Raw genomic sequence first — 25,104 nt, 5'->3', positions numbered from 1 at the left:
TAAACCAAACCAACCTGTTTATTCTGTAATAACCTGCAGAGCATTTTCATGCAACCTTTAAATAACACAGTTAGTCTATCTCAGTTTGTTTTGCAGCAGGTTTCACAACATGAAAAAACACAATGTCACATGCACTTGTACTGTGTTACTTCACGCCTCTGCCGATCACTGACAATCTGTTGGTCATATGTATTACTGTGAAAATAAAAAACAGCCCTCTGGTGGTGCTGAAAACAAACAAACAAGAATAAAACCCATAATTTAGCATATAAAGGCCACGTAAAACCAGAGTAATGATAAACAATATATGCGCAGCGTTTTTTCCTCAATAGTTTCGTCACGTTTATTGTCTAAGGACAGCGCTAGCAAGCACTCTCTGCTTATGACGTTTAGTGTGTTTAGAGTGTGTAGTTAATGAGTTGCCTTGTGTAGTTAGTGTGTAGTGCTGTGGATAGTTTTGTGTGTCAGAACAATGAGGCGACTGCTATCTCCAGGTAGAATCAGGAGTGATACACCTGCTGCTGTCAGACCTGCAGGTATCAGGCTGTGATGTTCTCCTTTATACTGGACAGAAATTATTTTTTTGGAGTGGCACAAATAATTTGTGTGGCATCTTATTGAATGCAGAGCAGCTGATTGTTATATAAGTTTGAAATGGTTATTTTAAAAAAATCAAGGTCAAAGGTAAACGGATGCAAATGACTTTGTTGTTTGCAAAACTCGTGCATAGGATTTTAAAAATGACAATTTATATTTGCATTTAAAGTTATGAAATATGATTCATTAAACATGTTTGTGGTTGTTACAGTAAAAAAATGTAACTTTTTCTACTCTGACTTTATGTTTTTTGTCTGATTTTAGATCAATTGTGTTAAAACAGTATGTTAAAATGAAAACATAACTGACAGCATGGTGGGAGTTTCTAAAATTGACGGCGTCTTCATTAATCCCATGCAAACGTACACCTATCTGGAACAACCCTGACATATTACAAAACAATAATATGATAAACTTTTCAGATTGGAGTGGTAAAGGAATCAAATATTTAGAACATATACTAGAAGGAACAGAATTTATTTCATTTGACGGACTAGTTACACAATATGGGATCAACAAGAAAAGATTTTTAGAATATCAACAAATTAAATCCATAGTAAAAAAGAAATTTAAACTGGGTCAAGTTGAACTACAAACACCACCAAGTGTGGTTCAATTTCTTACTCTTAAAACCCCTAAATTACTATCCAAAACATACAGAATGCTTTCTAAAACAGATGAATCAATATCACTTCCTATTGCAAAATGGGAAGCGGATTTATCAGTTAACTTAGACCTAAACTTCTGGTCTCAGACTTGCTTAAAAACCTTTCATCTAATCAGAAATCCCAGTCTTCAATTAATTCAATACAAAATATTACATAGAGTGCACTATACAGGTCATCGGATGTTCAAGATGGGCTTTACGTCTACCAACAACTGCTCACACTGCCAAACCAATTCACCGGACAATTATATCCACGCTCTTTGGTTCTGTCCACCAGTTCAGAAGTTTTGGCGCGAGATATGTGAGGACTTATCGAAGTGTCTGAAATGTAACATTCCAACTTCCCCCTTAGTGTGTTTGTTGGGCAGCTTAGATAATGTCACTTCAGAAAAGAATATCGCCCATATGGTTTTCACTGCCCTATGCATAGCCAAGAAAACAGTCCTCATGAACTGGAAAAATAAAAATAATCTTAATTCTAACCAATATAGAAATTATCTATTAGATTACATTAGTCTTGATACAGCCTCTGCCACCACATCAGATCAATTGCTCTGGGCTCCTTCGATCAGCTCCATCACCTAGTGGGGGTGGGGGGTCATAGTTTGGTCCCGCCTTCACTGTTGTGATTGGTGTGGGGGTAGGGACAGGCTTAGGGCGTCGGGGGGTTCCCCGGAGGCATCTTCCTTGGGGGGCTCAACCCGGGGGTAGCGGTCATGTCCAATTAGGGGCTCTGTTGGCTCTCAGGTGACTGTTTCCTCGTGGCTGCGTGCAGCGGGCCTAGGGGAGGGTCTGTGCTGACGGACGTGGGTTACTGACCTGGTAGCCTGGCTGCCCCTGGGTTGGTCCGAGATGGGCGTGAGGTTCTGGGGGCGCTCCGTCTCTGGGCTGGGGCCCTGGCCGGGCCTCGGGGGCTTGGGTCCTGGTTGGTGTGTTGCCGGGGTTGTGGGCGGGTGGGTGCATGGGGGCCCAGCCCTGGCGCAGGGTGCCGCCGGTGCGTTGAGCCAACTGGGGGGCTCTTCAACTGGTGAGGGAGGTTGTCACATCTTGCAGGAGCTTTCCTCTCTTCAGGAACTCTCTCTGCAGGAGGGGGAGATACAGGAGAGGTGGAGGAAGATCTCAGCCTGGGCGTTTATTGTCTTATGTAGTCTGGAAGATGAGTGGATGGTGGGGTGGGTGCAGTTTTCTCTGTGGTGGGGTTGGGTGGACTGTCCTGGGCTCTGTGGGGCTGGGAGGCGCTGCTGCACTGGGCCCCGGTCTGGATGGGCCTGGGCCCCCTTTCCCTGGTGGGTCGCGGAGTATGGGGGTGTCTACTGGGGTCAGCGGGGGAGCTGGCCCCAGGGAGGGGTCACTTGCCCCTCCCTTCCTTCCCTCCCCATCTCCAGCTGCCTCCCTCTTCCTGCTCCACCACAACCACCCACACATGCAGGGCCTTGGAGTAGGGGTATGTCACCAGGGTGCAGAGGAGGCTACCCCCCCCCCCCCCCCCCCGTCCCCTTCTGGCTGCCTCTGCCTCAATTTTATCTCACAACTTAGACATTCACATTACTCACACTCTCATTACACATACATATGGGATCTTGGGGGGTGGGCACGATACACGGATTCCAAAAGACCATCAGGGTGTACACCTCACCCCTGGCATCGTTGCCCACCTCTCAATTTTGAATACACGTAGACATTGAGGGCCAGCAGGAGGGACCTTGCGCTTACCTGCTGCTCTCTGGCAGGTAGCTCCATGCCCTCCTGGGTTTTAAATGCACCTTAGAACACACATGCATCAACACGACAATGAGCGGGTGGAGGGAGGTTTGGAGTCTTCTCTCACCCCCATTCTCTGCAGCCTGCTGGAGCGGGGGGGCTAGGAGGAGGAGTTGGCCATCCGACTGGGGTCTGGAGTGTGGGGCCTCCCTGCTGCTGCGGAGTCGGGGCGGTCTGCCTCTCCCCACCGCAGGGAAAAGGGTAACACCACCTGGGTCTGGGTGCAGTTCCCCCCTCCAGGGGCAAGGGTACCTAGACCCGGTTTGTAGAGTACGCTTGGGGAGTGTGATCGTGTGTACAGCGTCTCTTTATGTTTGTCTCCACGTTGGTTGAGTGTGGAGTGAGTGCATATGAGAGCATGAGGGTGGGAATGGATGTTTGTATCTGTGTGTGCCTGTATGTCTGTGTCTATATGTCAGGTTGGGTGTCAGGCGCCACCTCTCTGGGGACATCTTAGGCCCTCCAAGGTTTGGAGGCCTATCTCCACCCACCACCACTTCCCCTGCCAGTGGCGGACTCCCTCAGGTGTCAGTGCGTTGGTGGTTCTTTGTGTCTGGGGATGGACGTCCAGGTACACACCGGCTCACTCCTTGGTGGCCGCTTATCGGGGCCTGGAGCCTGGGGCTCGCTCGGGCCACTTCGGAGGTGGGGTGCCCCCGGCCTCTCGGCCTGGGGCTCGGTCACTCAGGCACAGCTGGCTGCCGGCGGAGCTCATGGGTGCGTCACTGCAACCCCCCCTGGCTTCTGCTCCGCGGCTGCTGAGTGAGCCCTCATCTGGGACTCTCCTCAGCTCTTTCTGGGACAGTGGCGCAGCTGCCCCTCTGTTGGTCTTCCTTGGTCTCTTGTGTTCTGGGGGCCTCTGGATGTCTGGAGCTTTGATCTCCTCCATACCTGCTTCATGCCCTGGAGGACGGGGCAGTGGCCCCCCCACACCCTCTAGCAGATCATTACATGAAGGAACCTTTTAAAAAAACAAGCGTGTCCATGCTCACAGGTGTACACACGGGGGATCACACCCACAAACTACACCCTTTTTGGCTCCTACCTCAAAGCACACTGTGCGCTGTCGATCTTATGTGCTGCACAATAATGTTTAATATTTAGTATTTACTGTCATATTCCCATATATCATTGTGATTTTGTTTATTCTATTACTCTTGTTCTCTTCTGCTTGTTTTCTTTTTTCTTTCTCAACAGGTGACCCAGGTGATCGATAGATGCATTTTTTTCTTCTTTTTTCTGCCCATTCTGTTGGTTTTTGTCTTTTGCCCTTCTCCCCCGTCCCTCTTCTCAGCTGTTTCTCTTTCCCTCTTTCTTTCTCCCCTTCTTTCCCCCAGTCAAGTCTGTCCCGTATTCAGTAAGTGAAAATAAAATAAACAATAAAAGGTGAATCAAATGGACCATTACGGCAAGGCTGGGATGGTCAATTTGGTAAAGTAAATCTGTTGGGCATCTTTCTTTGCCTTTAGACAATAATTCTGATGGCACATTGACTACTTTGTCATACCTGCCGGTATAACAGCCACCCCGTACGGTTTTTCAAGCTTTGTTTGATCATGTACTCACATCACTCACATTAACTGTCAAAACCACTTTGTTTTTTTTTTTTTACCTGAACAACAGTTTCACTTTCCTATCAATGCAATCTCAAAGAACATCATAGTTCCATCTATGTAGTACACATAGGGGAATAAGCACTTAGTTGAAGCTGAGAAATGGGAGTTACAAAGTCCTTTCACAAATAAATGATATACGTTACATAGGTCAACAAATGAAAACAGAAACACAAGTTCAATTTATTGTTTGTCTTACAATTTTCTGAAGCTCATCATTTACTCCTGTCATTTATATTTTTTGAGTTCTCTATTCTTGCAGCAAATCCAGCTTCTTGTCTAAGTAAGCTCTGTTTTTTTTGAACATGTGAAATGCAATGTCAACTATTTCCTGCAGTGGTGGAAAATTATATGATGATATCATTGCTTCTTCCAATTGAGGAATAAGTTCCTTCATTTTTTCATTGTATTGTTTTGAGAGGGTTGTCATTTTGTACTTGGATTCTTCCTAAAGGAGAAAAATGAAACTTTTCACATATAGTATTTCTACTCATATTATAGACTTTCTGAGAATAAACTGGAGACTGACTGACCCACCTTCAGTCTCTCTTCCTGTTCTATCGCTGTTTGAAGGGTTTCCTTGCATATTTCCTGAAAGGAAAGGAACAGAACATAGTGAGTGTGTTACAGAATGTAAACAGTAGCATATAAAAATCAAACAGGAAGGTCATATTTATGTTACAATACATATTTTTTAAATATTATGAAATTAGTCCATTTTAATTTACCAGATTTTCCTTGTTATCCAGTGAACTTGCGAGATCAAATATTTTTGTGATTGCAGCTGTTCTATACACGCCATCTTCCTATTGGAAAAAAATTGTACAATTAAATTTACTACACAATACTGAGTAGTGTAGTAAGTACAGGGAAACACTATACTTGTATAACTTTTGTACAATCTGACATTACTGTGTTGGTGTCATTGCTACATATATGTGTCCAGGACCAACATTGCAACTGACCAATGGCATTGTCTGAGCATTCAGTTAACAGTAGCCAAGAAGGTAATGCTAAGGGTAAAGGTAGGTAAAAATAAAAATTATCACAAGCAAATCCCACAAATAACCAGTGATGGGAATAATGGCGTTACAAGTAACGGCGTTACTAACGGCGTTACTTTTTTTCAGTAACGAGTAATCTAATTACTATTCCTATCGTTACAATGCCGTTACAGTTACTAACAACAAAACGCGGTCCGTTACTATTTTTCAACAAACAGATGGTTGAAGCTGTGTTCAGCTTACCGCATCTTATATCAGTTGCATGGAAGTAGCTGTAAGTAATCTGGACAGTAGTAGATGCTCCCGCGGACAGTAATCACGATCACTGTCTAGCACAACACCTTGAGCTAAGGGGGCAAAACAATGGCATGAGCGCTGCTGTTTGACTGAGGAAGAATAAAGTAGTCGTGGTAAGCCAATCACACGGCCACTTAAAGACAAAGCAACAAGGTGATAGATACCAGTTTTTAAATTGTGTTGCTAGGCCACGTAAAACCAGAGTCATGATAAACAATAAATACGCGGCGTTTTTTCCTCAATAGTTTCCTCACTTTTACTGTCTAAGAACAGCGTTAGCAAGCACTCTCTGCTTATGACTAAAAACAAACAAACAAACAAACAAAAACAGGGCAGGTTTTAGGAGTGACGGCGAGAGAGAGAGAGACAGCAGAAAAAGAGAGAGCGAGTTTTGAGATGTGAGAGATTTGTGACGTTTCGTGTGTTTGGAGTGTGTAGTTAATGTGTTGTCTTGTTTAGTTAGTGTGTATTGTTGTGGATAGTTTTGTGTTGTGTGTCAGGACAATGAGGTGACTGCTGTCTCCAGGTAGAAACAGGAGTGATACACCTGCTGCTGTCAGACCTGCAGGTATCAGGCTGTGATGTTCTCCTTTATACTGGACAGAAATATTTGGAGTGGCACAAATAATTTGTGAGGCATCTTATTGAATGCAGAACAGCTGATGGTTCGGTAAATAGTTTGAAATGGTTACTTTAAAAAAAGGGTAAAAGGTAAATGGCTGCAAATAACTTTGTTGTTTGCAAAACTTGTGCATATGACTTTAAAAATGACAATTTATATTTGCATTTAAAGTTATGAAATATGATTCATTAAACATGTTTGCGGTTATTACAGTAAAAAATATAACCTTTTCTACTCAGATTTTATGTTTTTTTGTTTGATTTTAGATCAACTGTGTTAATACAGTCTGTCAAAATGAAAACATAACTGTAAATTCAGACACGTGACGTTGTGCTGAAAAGAATGATACCAAACAAGGCAAATAAAGTTTTTAAAGGTGAAATGTAGAGGAAACATCAAAAGTAGTTAAAAATGGCCAATTATACCCTGGACCCCAGAGGGTTAAATGTTTTTTTTTTTAAAGTAACGCAATAGTTACTTTTCAAGTAATTAATTACTTTAGAATCTTGTAACTCAGTTACTAACTTAGTTAAGTTTTTGAAGAAGTAACCAGTAACTATAATTATTTACTTTTTCAAAGTAACTTGCCCAACACTGGCTGCAGTGTGGTCTGTGTGGAGAGACACATAGCTTCCTCATGCTTTCATTTTTTCACATGAAAATGCTGAGATAACAACCAAAGAGAAAAAAGTGTTAACCCCCCCCCCCCCCCCCCCCCAACAAAAAACCCCACACATTTAAATATTTCAAATGCGCACAAACAATTCTATTCACCTTTTACATAATATGTAAACTGGTTGGGATGACAGCTGGTAATGATGCATAAAAGAAAAAGTTGTTGAAAATATATTGAAGTAAAAAGTATTTTACTTCAATAAACTGTTATCTGTTTATTGTTAAATCTGTTATCACTGATTAGTTTTGCTCAGGACGGTGTCAAAATGTTCGCTCAGTGTGGGATAATCAGATATCAGCCTTTAACACACCCTTTTGGCACATTGACTACTTTGTCATACCTGCCGGTATAACAGCCACCCTGTACGGTTTTTCGAGCTTTGTTTGATCATGTACTCACATCACTCACATTAACTGTCAAAACCACTGTTTGTTTTTTTTTACCTGAACAACAGTTTCATTTTCCTATCAATGCAATCTCAAAGAACATCATAGTTCCATCTATGTAGTACACATAAGGGAATAAGCACTTAGTTGAAGCTGAGAAATGTGAGTTTCAAAGTGTACCTGAACGCCTACACTACATCAAAAAACCCACCATTTAAAGTTATATAGTTCGATTTAACTATGACGAAATATTTTGAATTTTGGATAAACATTGTTTACATTTCACAAATTCTGTAAAGTTTGAACAAAGTGTATCTGTGCATTCACTAAAAGTTAACAGCATATCAACAGACTTTGTACCACTCGCTTCAAGAGTAAATCAGATATTAGGTTGCAAAACTATTTCTGTGACTACCAAGCACACACACACACACACACACACACACACACACACACACACACACACACACACACACACACACACACACACACACACACACACACACACACACACACACACAGAAACTAATGCTGAAATGTAAGTGTGCAAGTAAAGACAAGGTTCTTTATTTTGTTAACTGAAATAAGGCCATACCCATTCACCGATGTCCTGGTTCAATGTTGGCCAGTAATAGCCAGCAACAACCCTGTTTCAGGTACCTCTAACACCATTGTGGTTCCCGGTACCAGGGTTATTGTGGCAATCCATCAGAACTGACTTCTTCTCCTCCTCTGACATGACTACCAAGCGCATGCACTGCATACTGGGGCCAGTGTAGAAGAGTCTGTTGTCTGTTACAAGATGAAAATGTAAAAAGCTGAAAGAGTTGCTGACTAAAGTAAAATAAAATGTCTGAAAGATATTAATAAAGTTTGGGATAATGCACCAGTATGGTACATTTACCTTCAATTGAAATTAACTTTTAAAACTATATATAGGGTATATATGACAGACTTGTATCTTTTTGTTTTATTTATATATATAGCTAGATAGAGAGAGAAAGAGAGAGAGAGAGAGAGTTTTAAAAAATAAAAAATAAAAGTAAAAAAATAAATAAATAAAAAAAATAAATAAAGGATCAACATTAATTTTCATAGTTACCCTTCAGTTTGTAATTACGTGCCATTCTTCATATTTTACGGCGCAGTTCTTCAGTCGGGGGAAGCTCTCCATTGAGGATAAAGGTATGAATTTGCTTGTATACATCTATTGTTTAAATGTCCCGGGCAGTCGAAAAGGAGGCAGAGCTGTCGACAAATGCTAGAAGCTAACTGAGTGCTAACCGTATCATTCAAATATATTAAGGTCGTGTCCAAATTCATGGGCTGCATCCTCCTGAGGCCGCATTTGTAGATCGATTACATCACAGTAACGTGACGAAGGCTGTCCAAATTCGTAGACTCCTCCGAATGCAGCCGACAAATGCGTCCTCCTTTTCCCCGAATTTGAAGGATGGGTCGGGTGTGTCCTTCGTGGCCTACCATATCCCAGAATTCATAGCGCGGCCCAGCCAAACTCCAGTTTCCAACAATGGCAGCCACTACTGTTTTTAAATTACTCATACTAATCTTTCTGGGTCACAAAATAAACTTTTAACATATTTTCAGGCGAGAAAGTAGCTGTGTAAACATCAAATATCTGCTCGGTTTATCAAGATATCGCATATTTGCAAAAGTGCTTCGACGTTTTCGGAGATGTCTGCTACCCACCAGCTCGATAGCAAGCCGAGAGCTCGAGGGTCACTGAAGCCGCCGAGAACGGCACAACTTCCAGCACATCATTTTCGGGTTTGGTGATGATTTATGGCATTGGCAACTCCCATTGTGTGAGTGCTTGTTTCTTTTACTCTCCTCCACTCTTTGCTATCTAATGTGAGTGTGGCTGTAAATACAGATTATTTCCACAGCTAGTAGCAAATCAAGGTCTTCACTCCAGTGAAATGATTCCTGCACTTGTTCCTCTCTTGTCCTCTGTCTTAGAAAACCCTCGGTGTTCCAGCTGTTACCTCCTTGCTGTCTCCTCTTGATTCATACCTTGGAAAGGAAAATTCTACCTCAGATTCCCTCACCTGTTCAGCTTGAACCTGAAATGAATTCTCCCGACAAATCACCACTTCACTGATTAATCCTCTACCTTTGCACACAGGGACACATTTGATCAACTGACTCATTTAGTTTTGTTAATAAAAACTGTAAATCTGTTCTTAGCCTTAGCCTGTGTGCTTTTGGGACTCCAGTTCTAGTATAACTATGAGAAAATGGCCTGACTATATATGTGTACTCTGTAAGTCAGCAGCAAAACTGAGTTGGTCTGTCCATGCCTTACAATGTTGTAACACAGCATGGAAGCCTACAGGCATTCATGGACCAAGACTACTAGAGTAAAAACTGCACCTCTAACTGAGCACTTGTATTGAAGTAGTCAGATAAACAAAGATCACAGAATACTGACTGAGATCACAAGAGGGCGCCAAACCATAAGAAACTAACAAACACTGGACACATTTGACCTACACACAATGATGTTTGAAGTTTGTCATATATCCAAAAGTCAAGGGTTTTATAATTATTAACTTTCTTAATACAGGATGCAGGACAGCGAAAATTTTACATTAATGCTGCCAGTGCCTCTGGGTGTGAGGAACAATGTAAACTTTACTAAACTAAAGCATTATTTATTTTTAGTAGTTGTAGTTATCAGTACTACAGGGAGTGCAGAATTATTAGGCAAATGAGTATTTTGTCCACATCATCCTCTGCATGCATGTTGTCTTACTCCAAGCTGTATAGGCTCGAAAGCCTACTACCAATTAAGCATATTAGGTGATGTGCATCTCTGTAATGAGAAGGGGTGTGGTCTAATGACATCAACACCCTATATCAGGTGGTGCATAATTATTAGGCAACGTCCTTTCCTTTGGCAAAATGGGTCAAAAGAAGGACTTGACAGGCTCAGAAAAGTCAAAAATAGTGAGATATCTTGCAGAGGGATGCAGCAGTCTCAAAATTGCAAAGCTTCTGAAGCGTGATCATCGACCAATCAAGCGTTTCATTCAAAATAGTCAACAGGGTCGCAAGAAGCGTGTGGAAAAACCAAGGCGCAAAATAACTGCCCATGACCTGAGAAAAGTCAAGCGTGCAGCTGCCAAGATGCCACTTGCCACCAGTTTGGCCATATTTCAGAGCTGCAACATCACTGGAGTGCCCAAAAGCACAAGGTGTGCAATACTCAGAGACATGGCCAAGGTAAGAAAGGCTGAAAGACGACCACCACTGAACAAGACACACAAGCTGAAACGTCAAGACTGGGCCAAGAAATATCTCAAGACTGGTTTTTCTAAGGTTTTATGGACTGAAGAAATGAGAGTGAGTCTTGATGGGCCAGATGGATGGGCCCATGGCTGGATTGGTAAAGGGCAGAGAGCTCCAGTCCGACTCAGACGCCAGCAAGGTGGAGGTGGAGTACTGGTTTGGGCTGGTATCATCAAAGATGAGCTTGTGGGGCCTTTTCGGGTTGAGGATGGAGTCAAGCTCAACTCCCAGTCCTACTGCCAGTTTCTGGAAGACACCTTCTTCAAGCAGTGGTACAGGAAGAAGTCTGCATCCTTCAAGAAAAACATGATTTTCATGCAGGACAGTGCTCCATCACACGCGTCCAAGTACTCCACAGCGTGGCTGGCAAGAAAGGGTATAAAAGAAGAAAAACTAATGACATGGCCACCTTGTTCACCTGATCTGAACCCCATTGAGAACCTGTGGTCCATCATCAAATGTGAGATTTACAAGGAGGGAAAACAGTACACCTCTCTGAACAGTGTCTGGGAGGCTGTGGTTGCTGCTGCACGCAATGTTGATGGTGAACAGATCAAAACACTGACAGAATCCATGGATGGCAGGCTTTTCAGTGTCCTTGCAAAGAAAGGTGGCTATATTGGTCGCTGATTAGTTTTTGTTTTGTTTTTGAATCTCAGAAATGTATATTTGTGAATGTGAAGATGTTATATTGGTTTCACTGGTAAAAATAAAAAAAAATTGAAATGGGTATACATTTGTTTTTTGTTAAGTTGCCTAATAATTATGCACAGTAATAGTCACCTGCACACACAGATATCCCCCTAAAATAGCTAAAACTAAAAACAAACTACAAACTACTTCCAAAAACATTCAGCTTTGATATTAATGAGTTTTTTGGGTTCATTGAGAACATGGTTGTTGTTCAATAATAAAATTATTCCTCAAAAATACAACTTGCCTAATAATTCTGCACTCCCTGTATACTAGTTTAATAATTATTAACCACAGCTTGGACAACATTAAAGTATCGTGAAGTTGAGTAGACTCAACAATAAAATTCAATACTGTATCTCCTACTTCTAAATGAACATAAGAGATAACTTAAAATAAGATGGTTTATTAACATAAATTGTGAAAAGGAATGGACCTACATGTGTAACCCTCATCAGCTCTGAGACCCTTTTTACAGACAGTATTCCTACCATATTTACAGGCTGCATATGCAGAAATTGTAAAAATGTGTACATATCAAAACATGATAAAAATCTTCTGATTGTGTAAGGGTTTAAAATGAGGTAAATGAAAGTCCTCATACCAACTGTCAAGCACAATGGTGGAGGGGTGATGATGATTGATAGAGTTGACCAATGTTCTGCATAACTCAGTTACTTTTTTGAAGAAGTAACTATATAATTAATTGCCCAACATTGGTCATTATGTACTGTATTTTACAGACAGAGAGTTACAGGAATCTCTCACAGACCACAGACTCATAATACAAGTCAGAGCTTTATTAAAAAAAAAAAAAATAGAAAGTTGTGTTTTCAAAATTGGAGTTCAAGTTATTTTTACTTCCAATAGTGTTAACATACAACACAGGTCATGAACAATATATATATATATATATTTTTATTGTAAGTGGGCTAAAGCAGTTAATTAAAAGTAGTCTAACATAAATATAAATGCTGGAATTTGATTATTTTAATAAACCATGTAACTTGGATGGATTCGATGCTGCTGTGACCACAGTTCACACGTCTGCTGTTGCTCACAGTGGTCCAAGGGATCGCTCAGGGAGTTTGTGTGTTCGCTCAGACACGTGAAAAATTAGAGGGAACATTGGGCCTATGACATTCAGTACCCAGTTATTAAAATGTTAAGTGTAAATCATCCCCAGCCCACAATAGCAGCTGAATTTACTACGATTTCAGATCTTTTTACACGTCAATAAGAAACTACCGATGTGTAAAACAGGCTGACAACACAATGACGTAAACCACACTGCTGCAACTGTGCAGCTCTCAGGTTTGATCTATTGTTTCTCTCTGTTTTTATGACATTTTTCACTGTGGATTACAACAACATCAACATTAGAAAATACATTTATAGTAGGTGATCATTAATCACTATTATTGGCACTATTAAAGGGCTCCAAAAATCAAACTTTGCTTAGGGCACCACGGAGGGCCAACCCTTTTTACACTTCAACAATTGTACACAAAATACAATCATCCATCCTTCTATTTATTTTCTTCCGCTTATATAATTCAGCATCACAGGGAAGCTGGATCCCAGTTGTTTTTCACAGAGGGCCAAGCAGTGGAGGGAGCTGCCGACCTCCCAGCAATACATGTAAAAGCTTTATTTTACACTGACTCTGGTCATCTTTATCTATCATAAAAATGTTCTTCATGATCTGAAACATGTAAGTGTGTCAAATATGCAAATAGCTAAGAAATCAGGATGGGCTAAATCGTTTCTTACTGCACTTCTGTTAGGCGACTGAATAAAAACACAAAGTCAGCAGTCTGGCTATGAATGTCTTTAATGTTTCCCAGATCAGAATCGCAGCATACAGTGTATAATAACTTCTAAAGTAAACAGAAATATCATCACCTCATTTATTTATATAATTTTACTTTACTTTTTTTAATAATCAACTTTTTTTTATTCCATTATTTAACATTTTTCTTCATCTCAAGTCTCGAGTTTCTGAGTTCAACAAAGAAAGTAGAAAGAAGACAACAGGTGCAGATTTGCAATGGACACCAAGCTGAGGGTTTCTCTGTGGGTGTCACTGTCTCTGTGCACGTTTGACACTGTGGACGTGACACAGGATCATCCAATCATGAAGTTTTGCTTTGCTGACAGTTTCTAAGTGTTGGAATAAAATAAATCCAGCAGTTATACCACAGAAAGGACAAAGTGTGGCTCTAACAGCTGTTGAACACACACAGACTGTGATGTTCTCCACACGTCACCCATCGCTCTGCACTTTTCCAGCATCCAACTGTTTTTCTGCTACATAACATCACTGCAGGAGAAAAACAACGGACAGACAGACAGACAGCACAGTGTGACACGAGCAGGTCAGACCACCTGTGTGATCTCATGAGTCTGTGAGGATATGAGGCATCTTATGGTATCAAAGCCCTGGAGTCTGTCAAACATGGCTACATGTAAACACTGCTACATGTTAGGTGAGCTAACATTTAACTGACTGCACTTTTTTCTGTCTCAGTTTAGGTCATTTATGTCCTTACTGTGAATCACTGAAAGGCAAAGCTGGCTTTTATCGCTCTGATGTTACGCACATCATGCAGCACAGATTCATCTCTGATCACAAGACTCATATTTCAAAATAAAAGCGAGCTAAGGCTTGAAAAGAGGACGACGATTTTATGACAATCGCAGAGAAAAGAGCAACGAAAGGATTTAAAACTTGATGAAAATGTTTTTCTCACTGAAAACTAGCAAATGCTAATAAACAGCATGACTGGCCCTCTGCTGTGAGGGGGCTTCAGTGGAGATGACTTCTGCTACAGCGACCTTCCTGCTACAGGATGGTCACATGATAACGATCAACGTTATGACAAAAATAAAATAAATGTTGAAAAAACAAAGACAAAACTGATCGGTGGTAAGGATGAACTCATTTGAAACCTCAAGCTAACGGCCATTTTTTTCTTCTCAAACTGCACCTGTTGTCTTTTGTCATCACAAAATAAGCATATCATTCATTCACTCCAAAAAACCCAAAAAAACAAAACATAAAATAAACAAGAAACTTAATATTTACAAATATTTTGTCTGTTTTTTTTTTCTTACACTTAAAAATGTACAGTTCTGATCTTCCAGATGTTTCGTCTCCATCCGTCTCCCAGTTTGGTATTTTCTTCTCTGTCCAGTGACCTCAGAGTGAGCGCTGAATGTGCCACAATGGCGCCCTCTAGTGTTAGCTTATAAAACAGACAAGGAGAAAGAACAGAGCCGAATGAAAGGACTCGTTTGTGTTCTCTCCTCTGCTGTAGCTGTGTGGTGCTGAGGTTAACTACACAACCCCTCGCCGCCTCCTTATACACAGGAGTGAGTACAAAAGGGTTCGTACGGACGCATCAGCCGGCCGTCCTTCTGCTCGACACTGTTAGCTGAAAGATGATCGGATCATCCTCTGTCCTGTATTTAAGGCTGAGAGTCTTTGTCCAGTCTCTTTTCCACAGCTACTGTCCACAGCACTGATCCACCTGCAGCACAGCCCCAGTCAGTTGTTTTATGATTTACATTGTGCACGTTTCCCTTCCAGTGAGCTTACAAAACCTCTGACAGGAGAAGTCAGGCATGTGTTTCCCCCACCTCCCCTTTTAGGCAGTAATAAAATAGAAAACAAACAATCAAACAGGCTAAAGCTAGAGCACAAGCAAAGACAGCACCGGTGACTAAGTTCTCCCATACTGGACGTACGCTACCACGTGGGCTCAAACAGCAGCACATCAGCTCAGTTTACATACTGTTGACATCTTCATCAGAGGATCAGCAGGGAGCGCTGCTGAGCTGCAGTCGTCTCCACCAGAGTGACGGAGCAGGAATCACAAACAGCACAAACCCACCGTGTTGTTTCTACCCTGTTCAGGAGATCTGAGCCCCCATCCCTTTTTGTCATGTTGCAGCTCTGCACTGCAGGCCCTGAACGCCTCCCGGTTACCCTCAGTGTGCTTAGAGTTTAATTTACAACCGACGAGCTCACAGATCATCTGCAGGCAGGTGAACGAACCCTTAATGTGAGGATAATAGCAGAGCTGACCTGAGGTCAGAAATAGTCAGGAACGGTGTCGACACAGTGAAGTCAGGTGTTTGGGAATTTGTCTGATTATCAGTTTGGGGGGGTCGGTTTCTGCTTTTTGTTTATTGTTGTCTGACGCGGGCCCGTCTACGCTTGAGTGATGCAGATGTGATATCACACTCACACAGCGACAGCAGCACACACACACACACACACACACACACACACACACACACACACACACACACACACACACACACACACACAAGTCAGAATACACATGTGCCAGACACAAGGGGGTCAGACAGGAGCAGCATCAGTCTCTGCTCTGTTTTGTTAATAACGTAGAAAAATAATTTTGTACAATCAAGCTACATCGACGGACGCTTTACCTCACGTACCCTAAAATGAAAAAGTAGTGACAGTAAGATGAAGGCTGCACATGACACCATGACTGAGTTCACAGCTGTTGCTTTGATTCTAACGTTTAAGACTTTTGGCATCGACTCCGTTTTAATAAATGAGTGCTGGGAGGCGTCGTTTGACTTCAGGAGCTCCTGCGATGCTCTTACTCTGCGGGAGAAAACCAAAAACCAAAAGTAGCAAACATGGAGCGATATGACTCGTTTAGATTTTGGGAAACGTGCATCGACAGGTACAGTGTCCTTTTCCCCGCGTCTTTAAAGCTGCCAACTCTGCCTCAGCTTTCATACGAACAGATGAAGTTGAAGATCTTGAAGAAGTTTTGTGGCTTTCAACATTTGAAACTGCAAGAAACTCCATTCCGGGTTTCTCTGAGGCGTGGGCTTTCATCATCAGAGTTCATCCTTTAACCTATAACAATTAAAATATTCTCAAGTATGATCAACGGTTAATTACAGCACCGGCCGGAGTACCGGGAGCAGTTTGGAAGAACAAAAAGACGCGGAGACTGTTCTAAATTGTCATCCAAAACTAACTCAAAGTTTATTCTTTGTGCAGCAGTTTTTATAGGCAGACAACAAGTTTCAGTTCAGACCCTGCCCACTGGGTGGGGTGGTGTCCTTCGACAGTTGGAATGTAAATGACCCAGATTATTTGTTTATTTGATATTTTTCAAACAGTTAAATCCCTGAACGAATTATACTTTATAATATAGATTAAACTCTTATTTTGAAATTTGTAACGGGCAACTTCCGGGAAGGAAGATCGTACCGCAACTGCTTGCCGCAGAAAGGATTAAATGAGAAGGTTATCGTTTTCCATCCATCTTAAAATTAGCATCTAGCTGGAAGGCGAACAGGTATGTTTGTGTGTTGTACTTGTTGTTTACATTTCGGACAATTTGTAAATGTATTACTTGATTGTTAATAAGTTTATGAGCGATCTAGCAGGCTGATGCTAGCACCTCCTGTGCCTTTTCTGTGAATTGATTAGCATAACAGAAACGTGGTTATATCAAGTGAATGTTTATTTGTTTTATGTTATGATTACAGCTCTTACGATGTGTCTATGGCAATTTGTGAATAAATGGGTTGGAATACCCCACCATGGTCCATCCGTAATGATCATTGAGTGCATCGTCTGAATAAAGTCCGGCTGGAATGCTACAGTAAGAGCTGATCCCCCGCATCATCCTGCTGCCATCCTGCACCACGGAACCACGAGGACGAGTCACGGAGCTGTGTTGCTATTCGTCTGGGATTGACAAGACATTTCACGGAGCAACTCAGTGCCATTCTATGGGTCTTCTAGACAGAGACTTTATAATCATCATGCAGCTGGCTTAATGGTTTGATGTGACGGTCAGAAAAGGTATGGAACATTTCATTCTAATCGACAAGGAAAGGACATTCATTCTCATCAGTGGTGGTTAAAGGGAGAGAGAAGGTCGTCAACTACTGTGGACATCTGCTGCATTAAGACACAACGGACATGAAGTAATAACAAGTGAAGTAATTTTGTTTATTGGTATTTACCACCACTACTGTATATCATTATCATTCTTTCTACTGACCCAAAAGGGGGTGAAAGAGGGGCATTTAGTTCAATTTGTAACTGTACAATAGTAATGGTGTATTGATCTGTGTTTAGCATAAGAGGTTTACTTTACCACATCAGTTTGCAACAGCTAGCAGGTTGCATTTATTATTTTATACATTTCTTCTCAATGTTGTGTTGGTTATCCGCTTCTATTTCAACTTGGTTTAAAGTGCAGAGATTCTCCTCCCATCTGTTAATGCAGCCTTTAAGTTATAGTAACCACAAGCAGCTCATTAACTAAAGCCTGCAAATTAGATAAGTAAATAACATAAACATGAAGGAAATGGAGACTCCCTCCTCACAAACAGAACTAGAGCATCAGATAGTCGACCTGCAGAATAAAATCAAAGGGCTTAAGGCGTCTCTTGAAGACACATCAGAAACTACGGAAATAGAACTTTTGGAGAAGGAAATTCAACGCAGAGAAGAAACGTTGAACAACTTACAAGGTGAGCTTAAGGAAGGCCTCCGACGTTCCACTCGAACAAAAATCCCAACTCCAAAGGCGCTCGAAATGCAGCAGGAGGAAGCAAGAAAAAGGGAAAGAAAGTTCATCTCAACGTACGAAAGATGGAAGATTCGAGCCCGAGAGTCAAGAGAGCAGCTCAAGTCAGACATTAGTAAAGGCGAGCTGGCATCTTTGATGGATTCTTTGGAGAAAGAGAAAGAAACTGTGTTAAACACTTACCTTGAAATACGAAGTCACATTACACCTTCTCCAGAATTAAGACGTCACGTTGACAGTTGTGAGGCAGTTACAGCCGAAATTATGAAAGTTACCTACGAGAGAATGTCAGATCTCGATGGTGATTATGATGCAGAACAAGTACATTGCCGTCTCAGGGAGCTGCTTAAGAACAGCTACGCACGCTCCATCTATGGATCCACTGCATCTAGAGTGACAAAGACAATCCGTAGTCACAAAAGCACTACTCTAACACTCAAACAGGCGGATGCAGCAGCAGAGCTAGCTGCTAAGGAAGTCGAATTTGAAGGGTTGCTGGAAGAAGAGAGACAAATGGAGAAGATAGAGGAACAGCACAGAAAAATGGAAGTAGAAAAACGCAGACTTGAACGCCTTCAAGCAGAAAAGAATTTGAGGGCTGCTCGGGCCAAACTGCAAGTCTACAGCCAGGTAGCCTCGCAGGAAGGCAGTCTCCATTCCTCTAATAGTTCAGTGGGAAATCATCATGTTCCCCCTGCTATCAACCCTCCAACTCCCACCGTCACAGCATCGCCACCCGACCTAAACGTGTCATCCCTTGCCCAAGCCCTACAAGACAGTATGGCTCTAAATAGACTTCCAGTTCCAGAGCCGTCTGTATTTAGTGGGGACCCCATTCAGTTCATCGAGTGGAAAACTTCATTCATGTCACTTATTGACAAAAAGGCCATCTCCCCAGCAGACAAACTTTATTACTTGAGGAAGTATGTAGGCGGCCCAGCTCGTAAAACATTAGAAGGAACTTTCTATAGGAATGACAGCGACGCTTATAAGGATGCGTGGAACAAACTGGATAACAGATATGGCCAAACCTTTATTATACAGAAAGCCTTCAGAGATAAGCTCACAGATTGGCCAAAGATCCAACCAAGAGATGCAGAAGGATTAAGAGACTTCTCAGATTTCTTAAACGCTTGCCAAGATGCAATGACACATGTGAAGAGCCTCGAAATACTGAACGACTGTGAAGAGAATAAGAAGCTAATCCTTAAACTACCAGAGTGGATAGCATCTCACTGGAACAGGAAGGTTACTGAAGCCTTAAAGGGCAATAAGGAATTCCCCAGTTTTAAGGACTTCGCCGCATTTATGGCGACAGAGGCAGAGATTGCTTGCAATCCAATCACCTCAGCTTATGCCCTCCGCAGCTCTGAGTCGAGCACTGCAAAACAAGGCAGCAGAGACCCTAAGAGGAACAAGGCAAGCGTTCTAAACACACAGACTGAGGCTGACACCGAGAGGCTCAAGCCAGTTAAAGGAAAGGAAAGGTCTCCTTGTGCCTTCTGTCAAAATAATCAACACAGACTACATGGATGTCCCAAGTTTATTGCTAAAACTCTGGAGGAGCGTCGAGATTTTGTCAGAGAACATAAGCTCTGCTATGGCTGCACCAAACCTGGACATAGTGCAAAAGACTGTCGACATCGACACTCATGCAACACGTGCAAGGGTAAACATCCCACTTGTTTACACGATGACAACTATTTAAAGAAGGAAAGAGTTCTGCCACAGGAAACCACTATCCTGAGCAATGCCGGCCAAACGGAGGCTGCTGCAACTTCAATGTCAGTGATTACCGGACAGCCAACTAACACATCAATGATTGTGCCTGTGTGGGTGTCAAAAAAGGATACAGGAACTGAGAAACTGGTTTACGCCTTGCTGGACACGCAAAGCGACACGACGTTTGTTGACCAGGAACTGAGTGATGTATTAAAGGCAGATTCCTGTCCAGTTAAGCTGAAGTTAACTACGATGATTGGACGCGACGTGATCGTAAAGAGCCAAAGAGTCTCAGGGCTTTGTGTTCGGGGTTATCGCTCTTCCCTCCTCATCGACCTTCCTCCTGCTTATGCCAAGGATTGCATACCAGTAAACAGAGCCCATATCCCAACATGCGAGACAGCTAAAAGGTGGAATCATCTCTCCAAGGTCATAGAAGAGATTCCACCTCTACAGGACTGTGAGGTTGGTTTATTGATAGGCTATAACTGCGCACGAGCAATGGCACCAAGAGACGTCATAACGGGAGGAGACGATGAGCCTTATGCAATTCGTACCGACTTAGGATGGAGCATAGTTGGTGGTACGTCGACATGCCCCGACACCTCAAGTACGGCGGGACAGTGCTTCCGAGTTGCAGTCAGGGAGCTCCCACCAGTCACTCCGGCAGATGCCATTCGCATTCTAGAGTCTGACTTTAAGGATGCTAAGGAAGACGGCAAACCAGTGTCTCAGGAGGACATCCTGTTCCTGGACAAACTCAAGAACCACATCGAAAAGAACAGTCTAGGTCACTACGAGATGCCGTTGCCCTTTAAGGAGAGACCTACCTTACCTGACAACAAACAGCTTGCAGTCATACGTCTGAGCCATCTAAAGAGGAAGCTGTTAAAGGATGAAGGGTACAAAGAACAGTATATCAAGTTCATGGAGGAGGTCATAGAAAGGGGTGATGCAGAGGAAGTCCACGATGATGGGAAAGAGGGCGAAAAATGGTACATACCTCATCACGGTGTATTCCACGACAAGAAGCCAGGCAAACTGCGCGTGGTGTTCGACTGCTCTGCCAAGTACAAGGGAACCAGTTTGAATGATCATCTGCTCACTGGTCCTGACCTGATGAACAATCTCAACGGTGTACTTCTTCGCTTCCGGTTGCACTCCACTGCATTGATGTGCGACATAGAGAAAATGTTTCACCAATTTCATGTGAAGAAGTCAGACCAGGATTACCTGCGCTTCCTTTGGTGGAAGAAAGGAGATCTCGGTGCACAGCCCCAAGAATACCGTATGAGGGTGCATATCTTTGGCGCAGCGTCATCGCCTGGCTGTGCAAACTACGGATTGAAGCATTTGGCTACAGAAAATAAAGACCGGTACCCATTAGGCTCTCAGTTCATTCTGAGAAATTTCTATGTCGACGATGGAGTCACAAGTACAGACAGCTCAGAGAAGGCTATCAAGTTAGCAGAAGAAGCCAGAAAACTTTGTGCCCTGGGTGGTCTTAGGCTCCACAAGTTTGTGTCCAATGACAAAGCTGTCCTGGTAAGCATACCAGCAACTGAACGTGCATCAGACATTAAAGACCTCAACCTTGCCTTTGATAACTTACCTTCAGAGAGAGCGTTGGGTATCCAATGGCACGTCGAATCAGACTGCCTGAAGATCAGCACCAACCTTAAGGAACAGCCTGCAACACGTCGAGGCATATTGTCCATTGTTGCATCCCTGTACGATCCCTTGGGTCTCATAGCCCCCTTTTTGCTCATTGGAAAGGAAGTGCTGCAGCAGATGTGCTGCCATGGAACAGGTTGGGACGACCCTCTAACCAACGAACTTCGTCCACGGTGGGAGAAATGGAAAAACGACCTCAACAACTTGGAGAGGATAAATATACCCCGAAGTTATGCCCCGGCAGATTTCGGAAGGGTTATTAAACGTGAGTTACATCACTTCTCCGACGCAAGCACTACTGGCTATGGACAGTGTTCATATCTGAGGCTTAGCAATGAAGAAGGAGACATCCACTGTGCTTTAGTCATGGCCAAATCTCGCGTCGCCCCAACAAAGGTCACCACGATCCCAAGATTAGAGTTGACGGCTGCAGTCATCTCTGTGAAAACCAGCAATGTTTTGAAGGAAGAACTTGGATATGCGGACATTGAAGAGCATTTTTGGACCGATTCCAAGGTTGTACTAGGGTACATCAATAATGAGGCTCGACGTTTTCATACATTCGTAGCCAACCGTATCCAGAAGATACATCTCTACACGAATCAAAGGCAATGGAGATACGTCCCTACTGACCAGAATCCTGCGGATCGTGCTTCTAGAGGTTGTTTTGTCCATGAGCTAATATCATCGGACTGGTTTACCGGCCCTGCATTTCTATGGGAAAAGGGAGTTGACCTCTCAGAAGAGGTGGCTCCGGAACTGTCAGTCGGAGATCCAGAAGTTAAGGAAACACGGACTCTAAACACGGAAACTGTAGAACAAGATTCTCTTACTTATCGGCTGGCAAAGTTCTCATCCTGGACTCGTGCCATCTGTGCAGTGGCTCGCATTCTTCGAAGGATCAACAAGGATAAGTCAATCGGCCTCTCTACAGTGCAGGAAAGAGAAGAAGCCGAGCGCCTCATCATCAAAGATCTGCAGAGACAAACATATTCGGAGGAAGTGCGGCTACTGAAGAAAGGTTGTCAGCTGCCACCTCATAACAAGCTACATCACCTCAACCCCTTCTTGGACAACAATGGTGTGATTAAGGTGGGAGGTCGACTCCGTGATTCAAACCTTCCTCTCTCAGTTAAACACCCTACCATCATTCCAAAGGAACATCATGTTACAAGGATGATCATAGCATACTGTCATGAAGAAGTCAAACATCAAGGCAAGGGGATGACTCTCAGTGCAATTAGGACAAGAGGTTACTGGATACCAGGAATTGGCAGGACGGTTGCATCCTATCTTCGCCGATGTGTAGTTTGTCGGAAGCTTCGGAGACGGACTGAAGAACAGAAAATGGCCGATCTCCCTCCAGAGCGAGTAAATCCATCTCCACCCTTTACCTACTGTGGAATGGATTGCTTTGGACCCTTCTATAGCAAGCAAGGACGTAGTGTGCGAAAACGATATGGTCTCCTTTTCACCTGCTTCTCCTCCAGAGCCATCCATATTGAAATGCTGGAGGATCTATCTACAGACTCATTCATAATTGGACTGCGCTGCTTCATTGCTATACGTGGAGCCGTACGCCAGATCAAATCTGACCAAGGCAGTAACTTCCTAGGAGCCAAGAATGAACTGCAGGAAGCCCTCACGGAATTAGATGGTGATAAACTGACGAACTTCCTTTCTAAGAAGCAGTGTGACTTCATCCTAAATGCTCCTGGATCAAGTCATGTTGGTGGATTGTGGGAGCGTCAAATTAGAACAGTCAGGAGTGTTCTCAACGCGACCCTTGGACTCTCACCTGGAAACCTACCTGATGCTTCCCTCCGAGCATTCTTCTATGAAGCAATGACGATAGTTAATAGTCGTCCTCTCACTATTGAAAACCTACATGATCCCAACAGTCTTGAGCCACTGACACCAAACCACTTACTTACCCTGAAGTCTACCATGGCCCTTCCTCCCCCCGGCAAGTTCATAAGGGAAGATATGTATGCGAGAAAGAGATGGCGCCATGTACAATATTTGGCCGAGCAGTTCTGGAGCCGTTGGCAGAAAGAGTACTTAGCCAACATTGCCTTTAGACAACGCTGGCACACCCCAAAGAGAAACCTGCAGATTGGGGATATAGTCATAATGAAGGATGAAGACTTGCCCAGAAATGAATGGAGGTTGGGAAGAGTCGTAGAGACTACAATGGACAGAGATGGACTGGTTAGGAGAGTGAAGCTCTGTCTAGGTGACAGGAAACTTGGCAAAAATGGTGAACGTCTTACTAAGCGGTCAGTGCTCGAACGGCCAGTTCAAAAACTAGTCTTATTGTTGGAAGGTGACTAGTCCATTCCTTGCATACTATGCTTCTGTTGTTTGGTCATTATTTGTATTATGAAATCATTGTGTTCTTTCTTCCTATGTTTATGGAGTTATGTTTTTGAACACTAATGATTTGGTGGGAGTGTAAATGACCCAGATTATTTGTTTATTTGATATTTTTCAAACAGTTAAATCCCTGAACGAATTATACTTTATAATATAGATTAAACTCTTATTTTGAAATTTGTAACGGGCAACTTCCGGGAAGGAAGATCGTACCGCAACTGCTTGCCGCAGAAAGGATTAAATGAGAAGGTTATCGTTTTCCATCCATCTTAAAATTAGCATCTAGCTGGAAGGCGAACAGGTATGTTTGTGTGTTGTACTTGTTGTTTACATTTCGGACAATTTGTAAATGTATTACTTGATTGTTAATAAGTTTATGAGCGATCTAGCAGGCTGATGCTAGCACCTCCTGTGCCTTTTCTGTGAATTGATTAGCATAACAGAAACGTGGTTATATCAAGTGAATGTTTATTTGTTTTATGTTATGATTACAGCTCTTACGATGTGTCTATGGCAATTTGTGAATAAATGGGTTGGAATACCCCACCATGGTCCATCCGTAATGATCATTGAGTGCATCGTCTGAATAAAGTCCGGCTGGAATGCTACATGGAATCCTTTGTTCAGCAAGGGCAATAAAGATGCACTCACAAGGCCTATAAATCTTATACAGAGGTCTCCTACATCCGTGAGTTCTGACACAACCCAGATGGTCTTCACATAAACATCTTCTGCAAGGGAGTGATAAGTAAAAGAGTGATTTGTTGGTGTTTTCCCTCCAACCTTAGTATCTACTTTCACACCATAAAATCTTCAGTTGACACAGCAAGAGGAGATGAGGTTAAAACAAAGGGCATTGCAGAAACAGGGTCCTTTGTATAATATCATCAAAAACAATACTCAGTAAATGCTACCATGCTATCAAAATATCACAACAGAAACACTATCACTTGGCTTGATATCATCCTCCACTTCTGTCTCAGTATTTGATGCAACATTGTTTTCCAATAAATTGATTTGCTTTGGACAAACAGCAGGATTTTGTTCTCTTTGATTTATCCAGTTCTGAATTTCATTTAAAAACACATTTGTGTATTTCATGATACTT

General features: G+C 42.6%; 1 long non-coding RNA gene across 1 annotated transcript; it reads left to right on the top strand.

The window, feature by feature from the left end:
• Nucleotides 1-16,863: 16,863 nt before the first annotated feature.
• Nucleotides 16,864-17,229, top strand: LOC145426264 (uncharacterized). The gene is made up of 2 exons (XR_013906982.1): nucleotides 16,864-16,979; nucleotides 17,173-17,229. It is a non-coding gene; the product is annotated as an uncharacterized LOC145426264 (long non-coding RNA).
• The last annotated feature ends 7,875 nt before the right edge of the window (nucleotides 17,230-25,104 follow it).

The sequence above is a fragment of the Astatotilapia calliptera genome, chromosome 3 (assembly GCF_964374335.1).
Source record: "Astatotilapia calliptera chromosome 3, fAstCal68.1, whole genome shotgun sequence".
Lineage (NCBI taxonomy): Eukaryota > Metazoa > Chordata > Actinopteri > Cichliformes > Cichlidae > Astatotilapia > Astatotilapia calliptera.
Note: the sequence above shows the minus strand (reverse complement) of the source record. Positions and strands in the feature narration are given on the sequence as shown.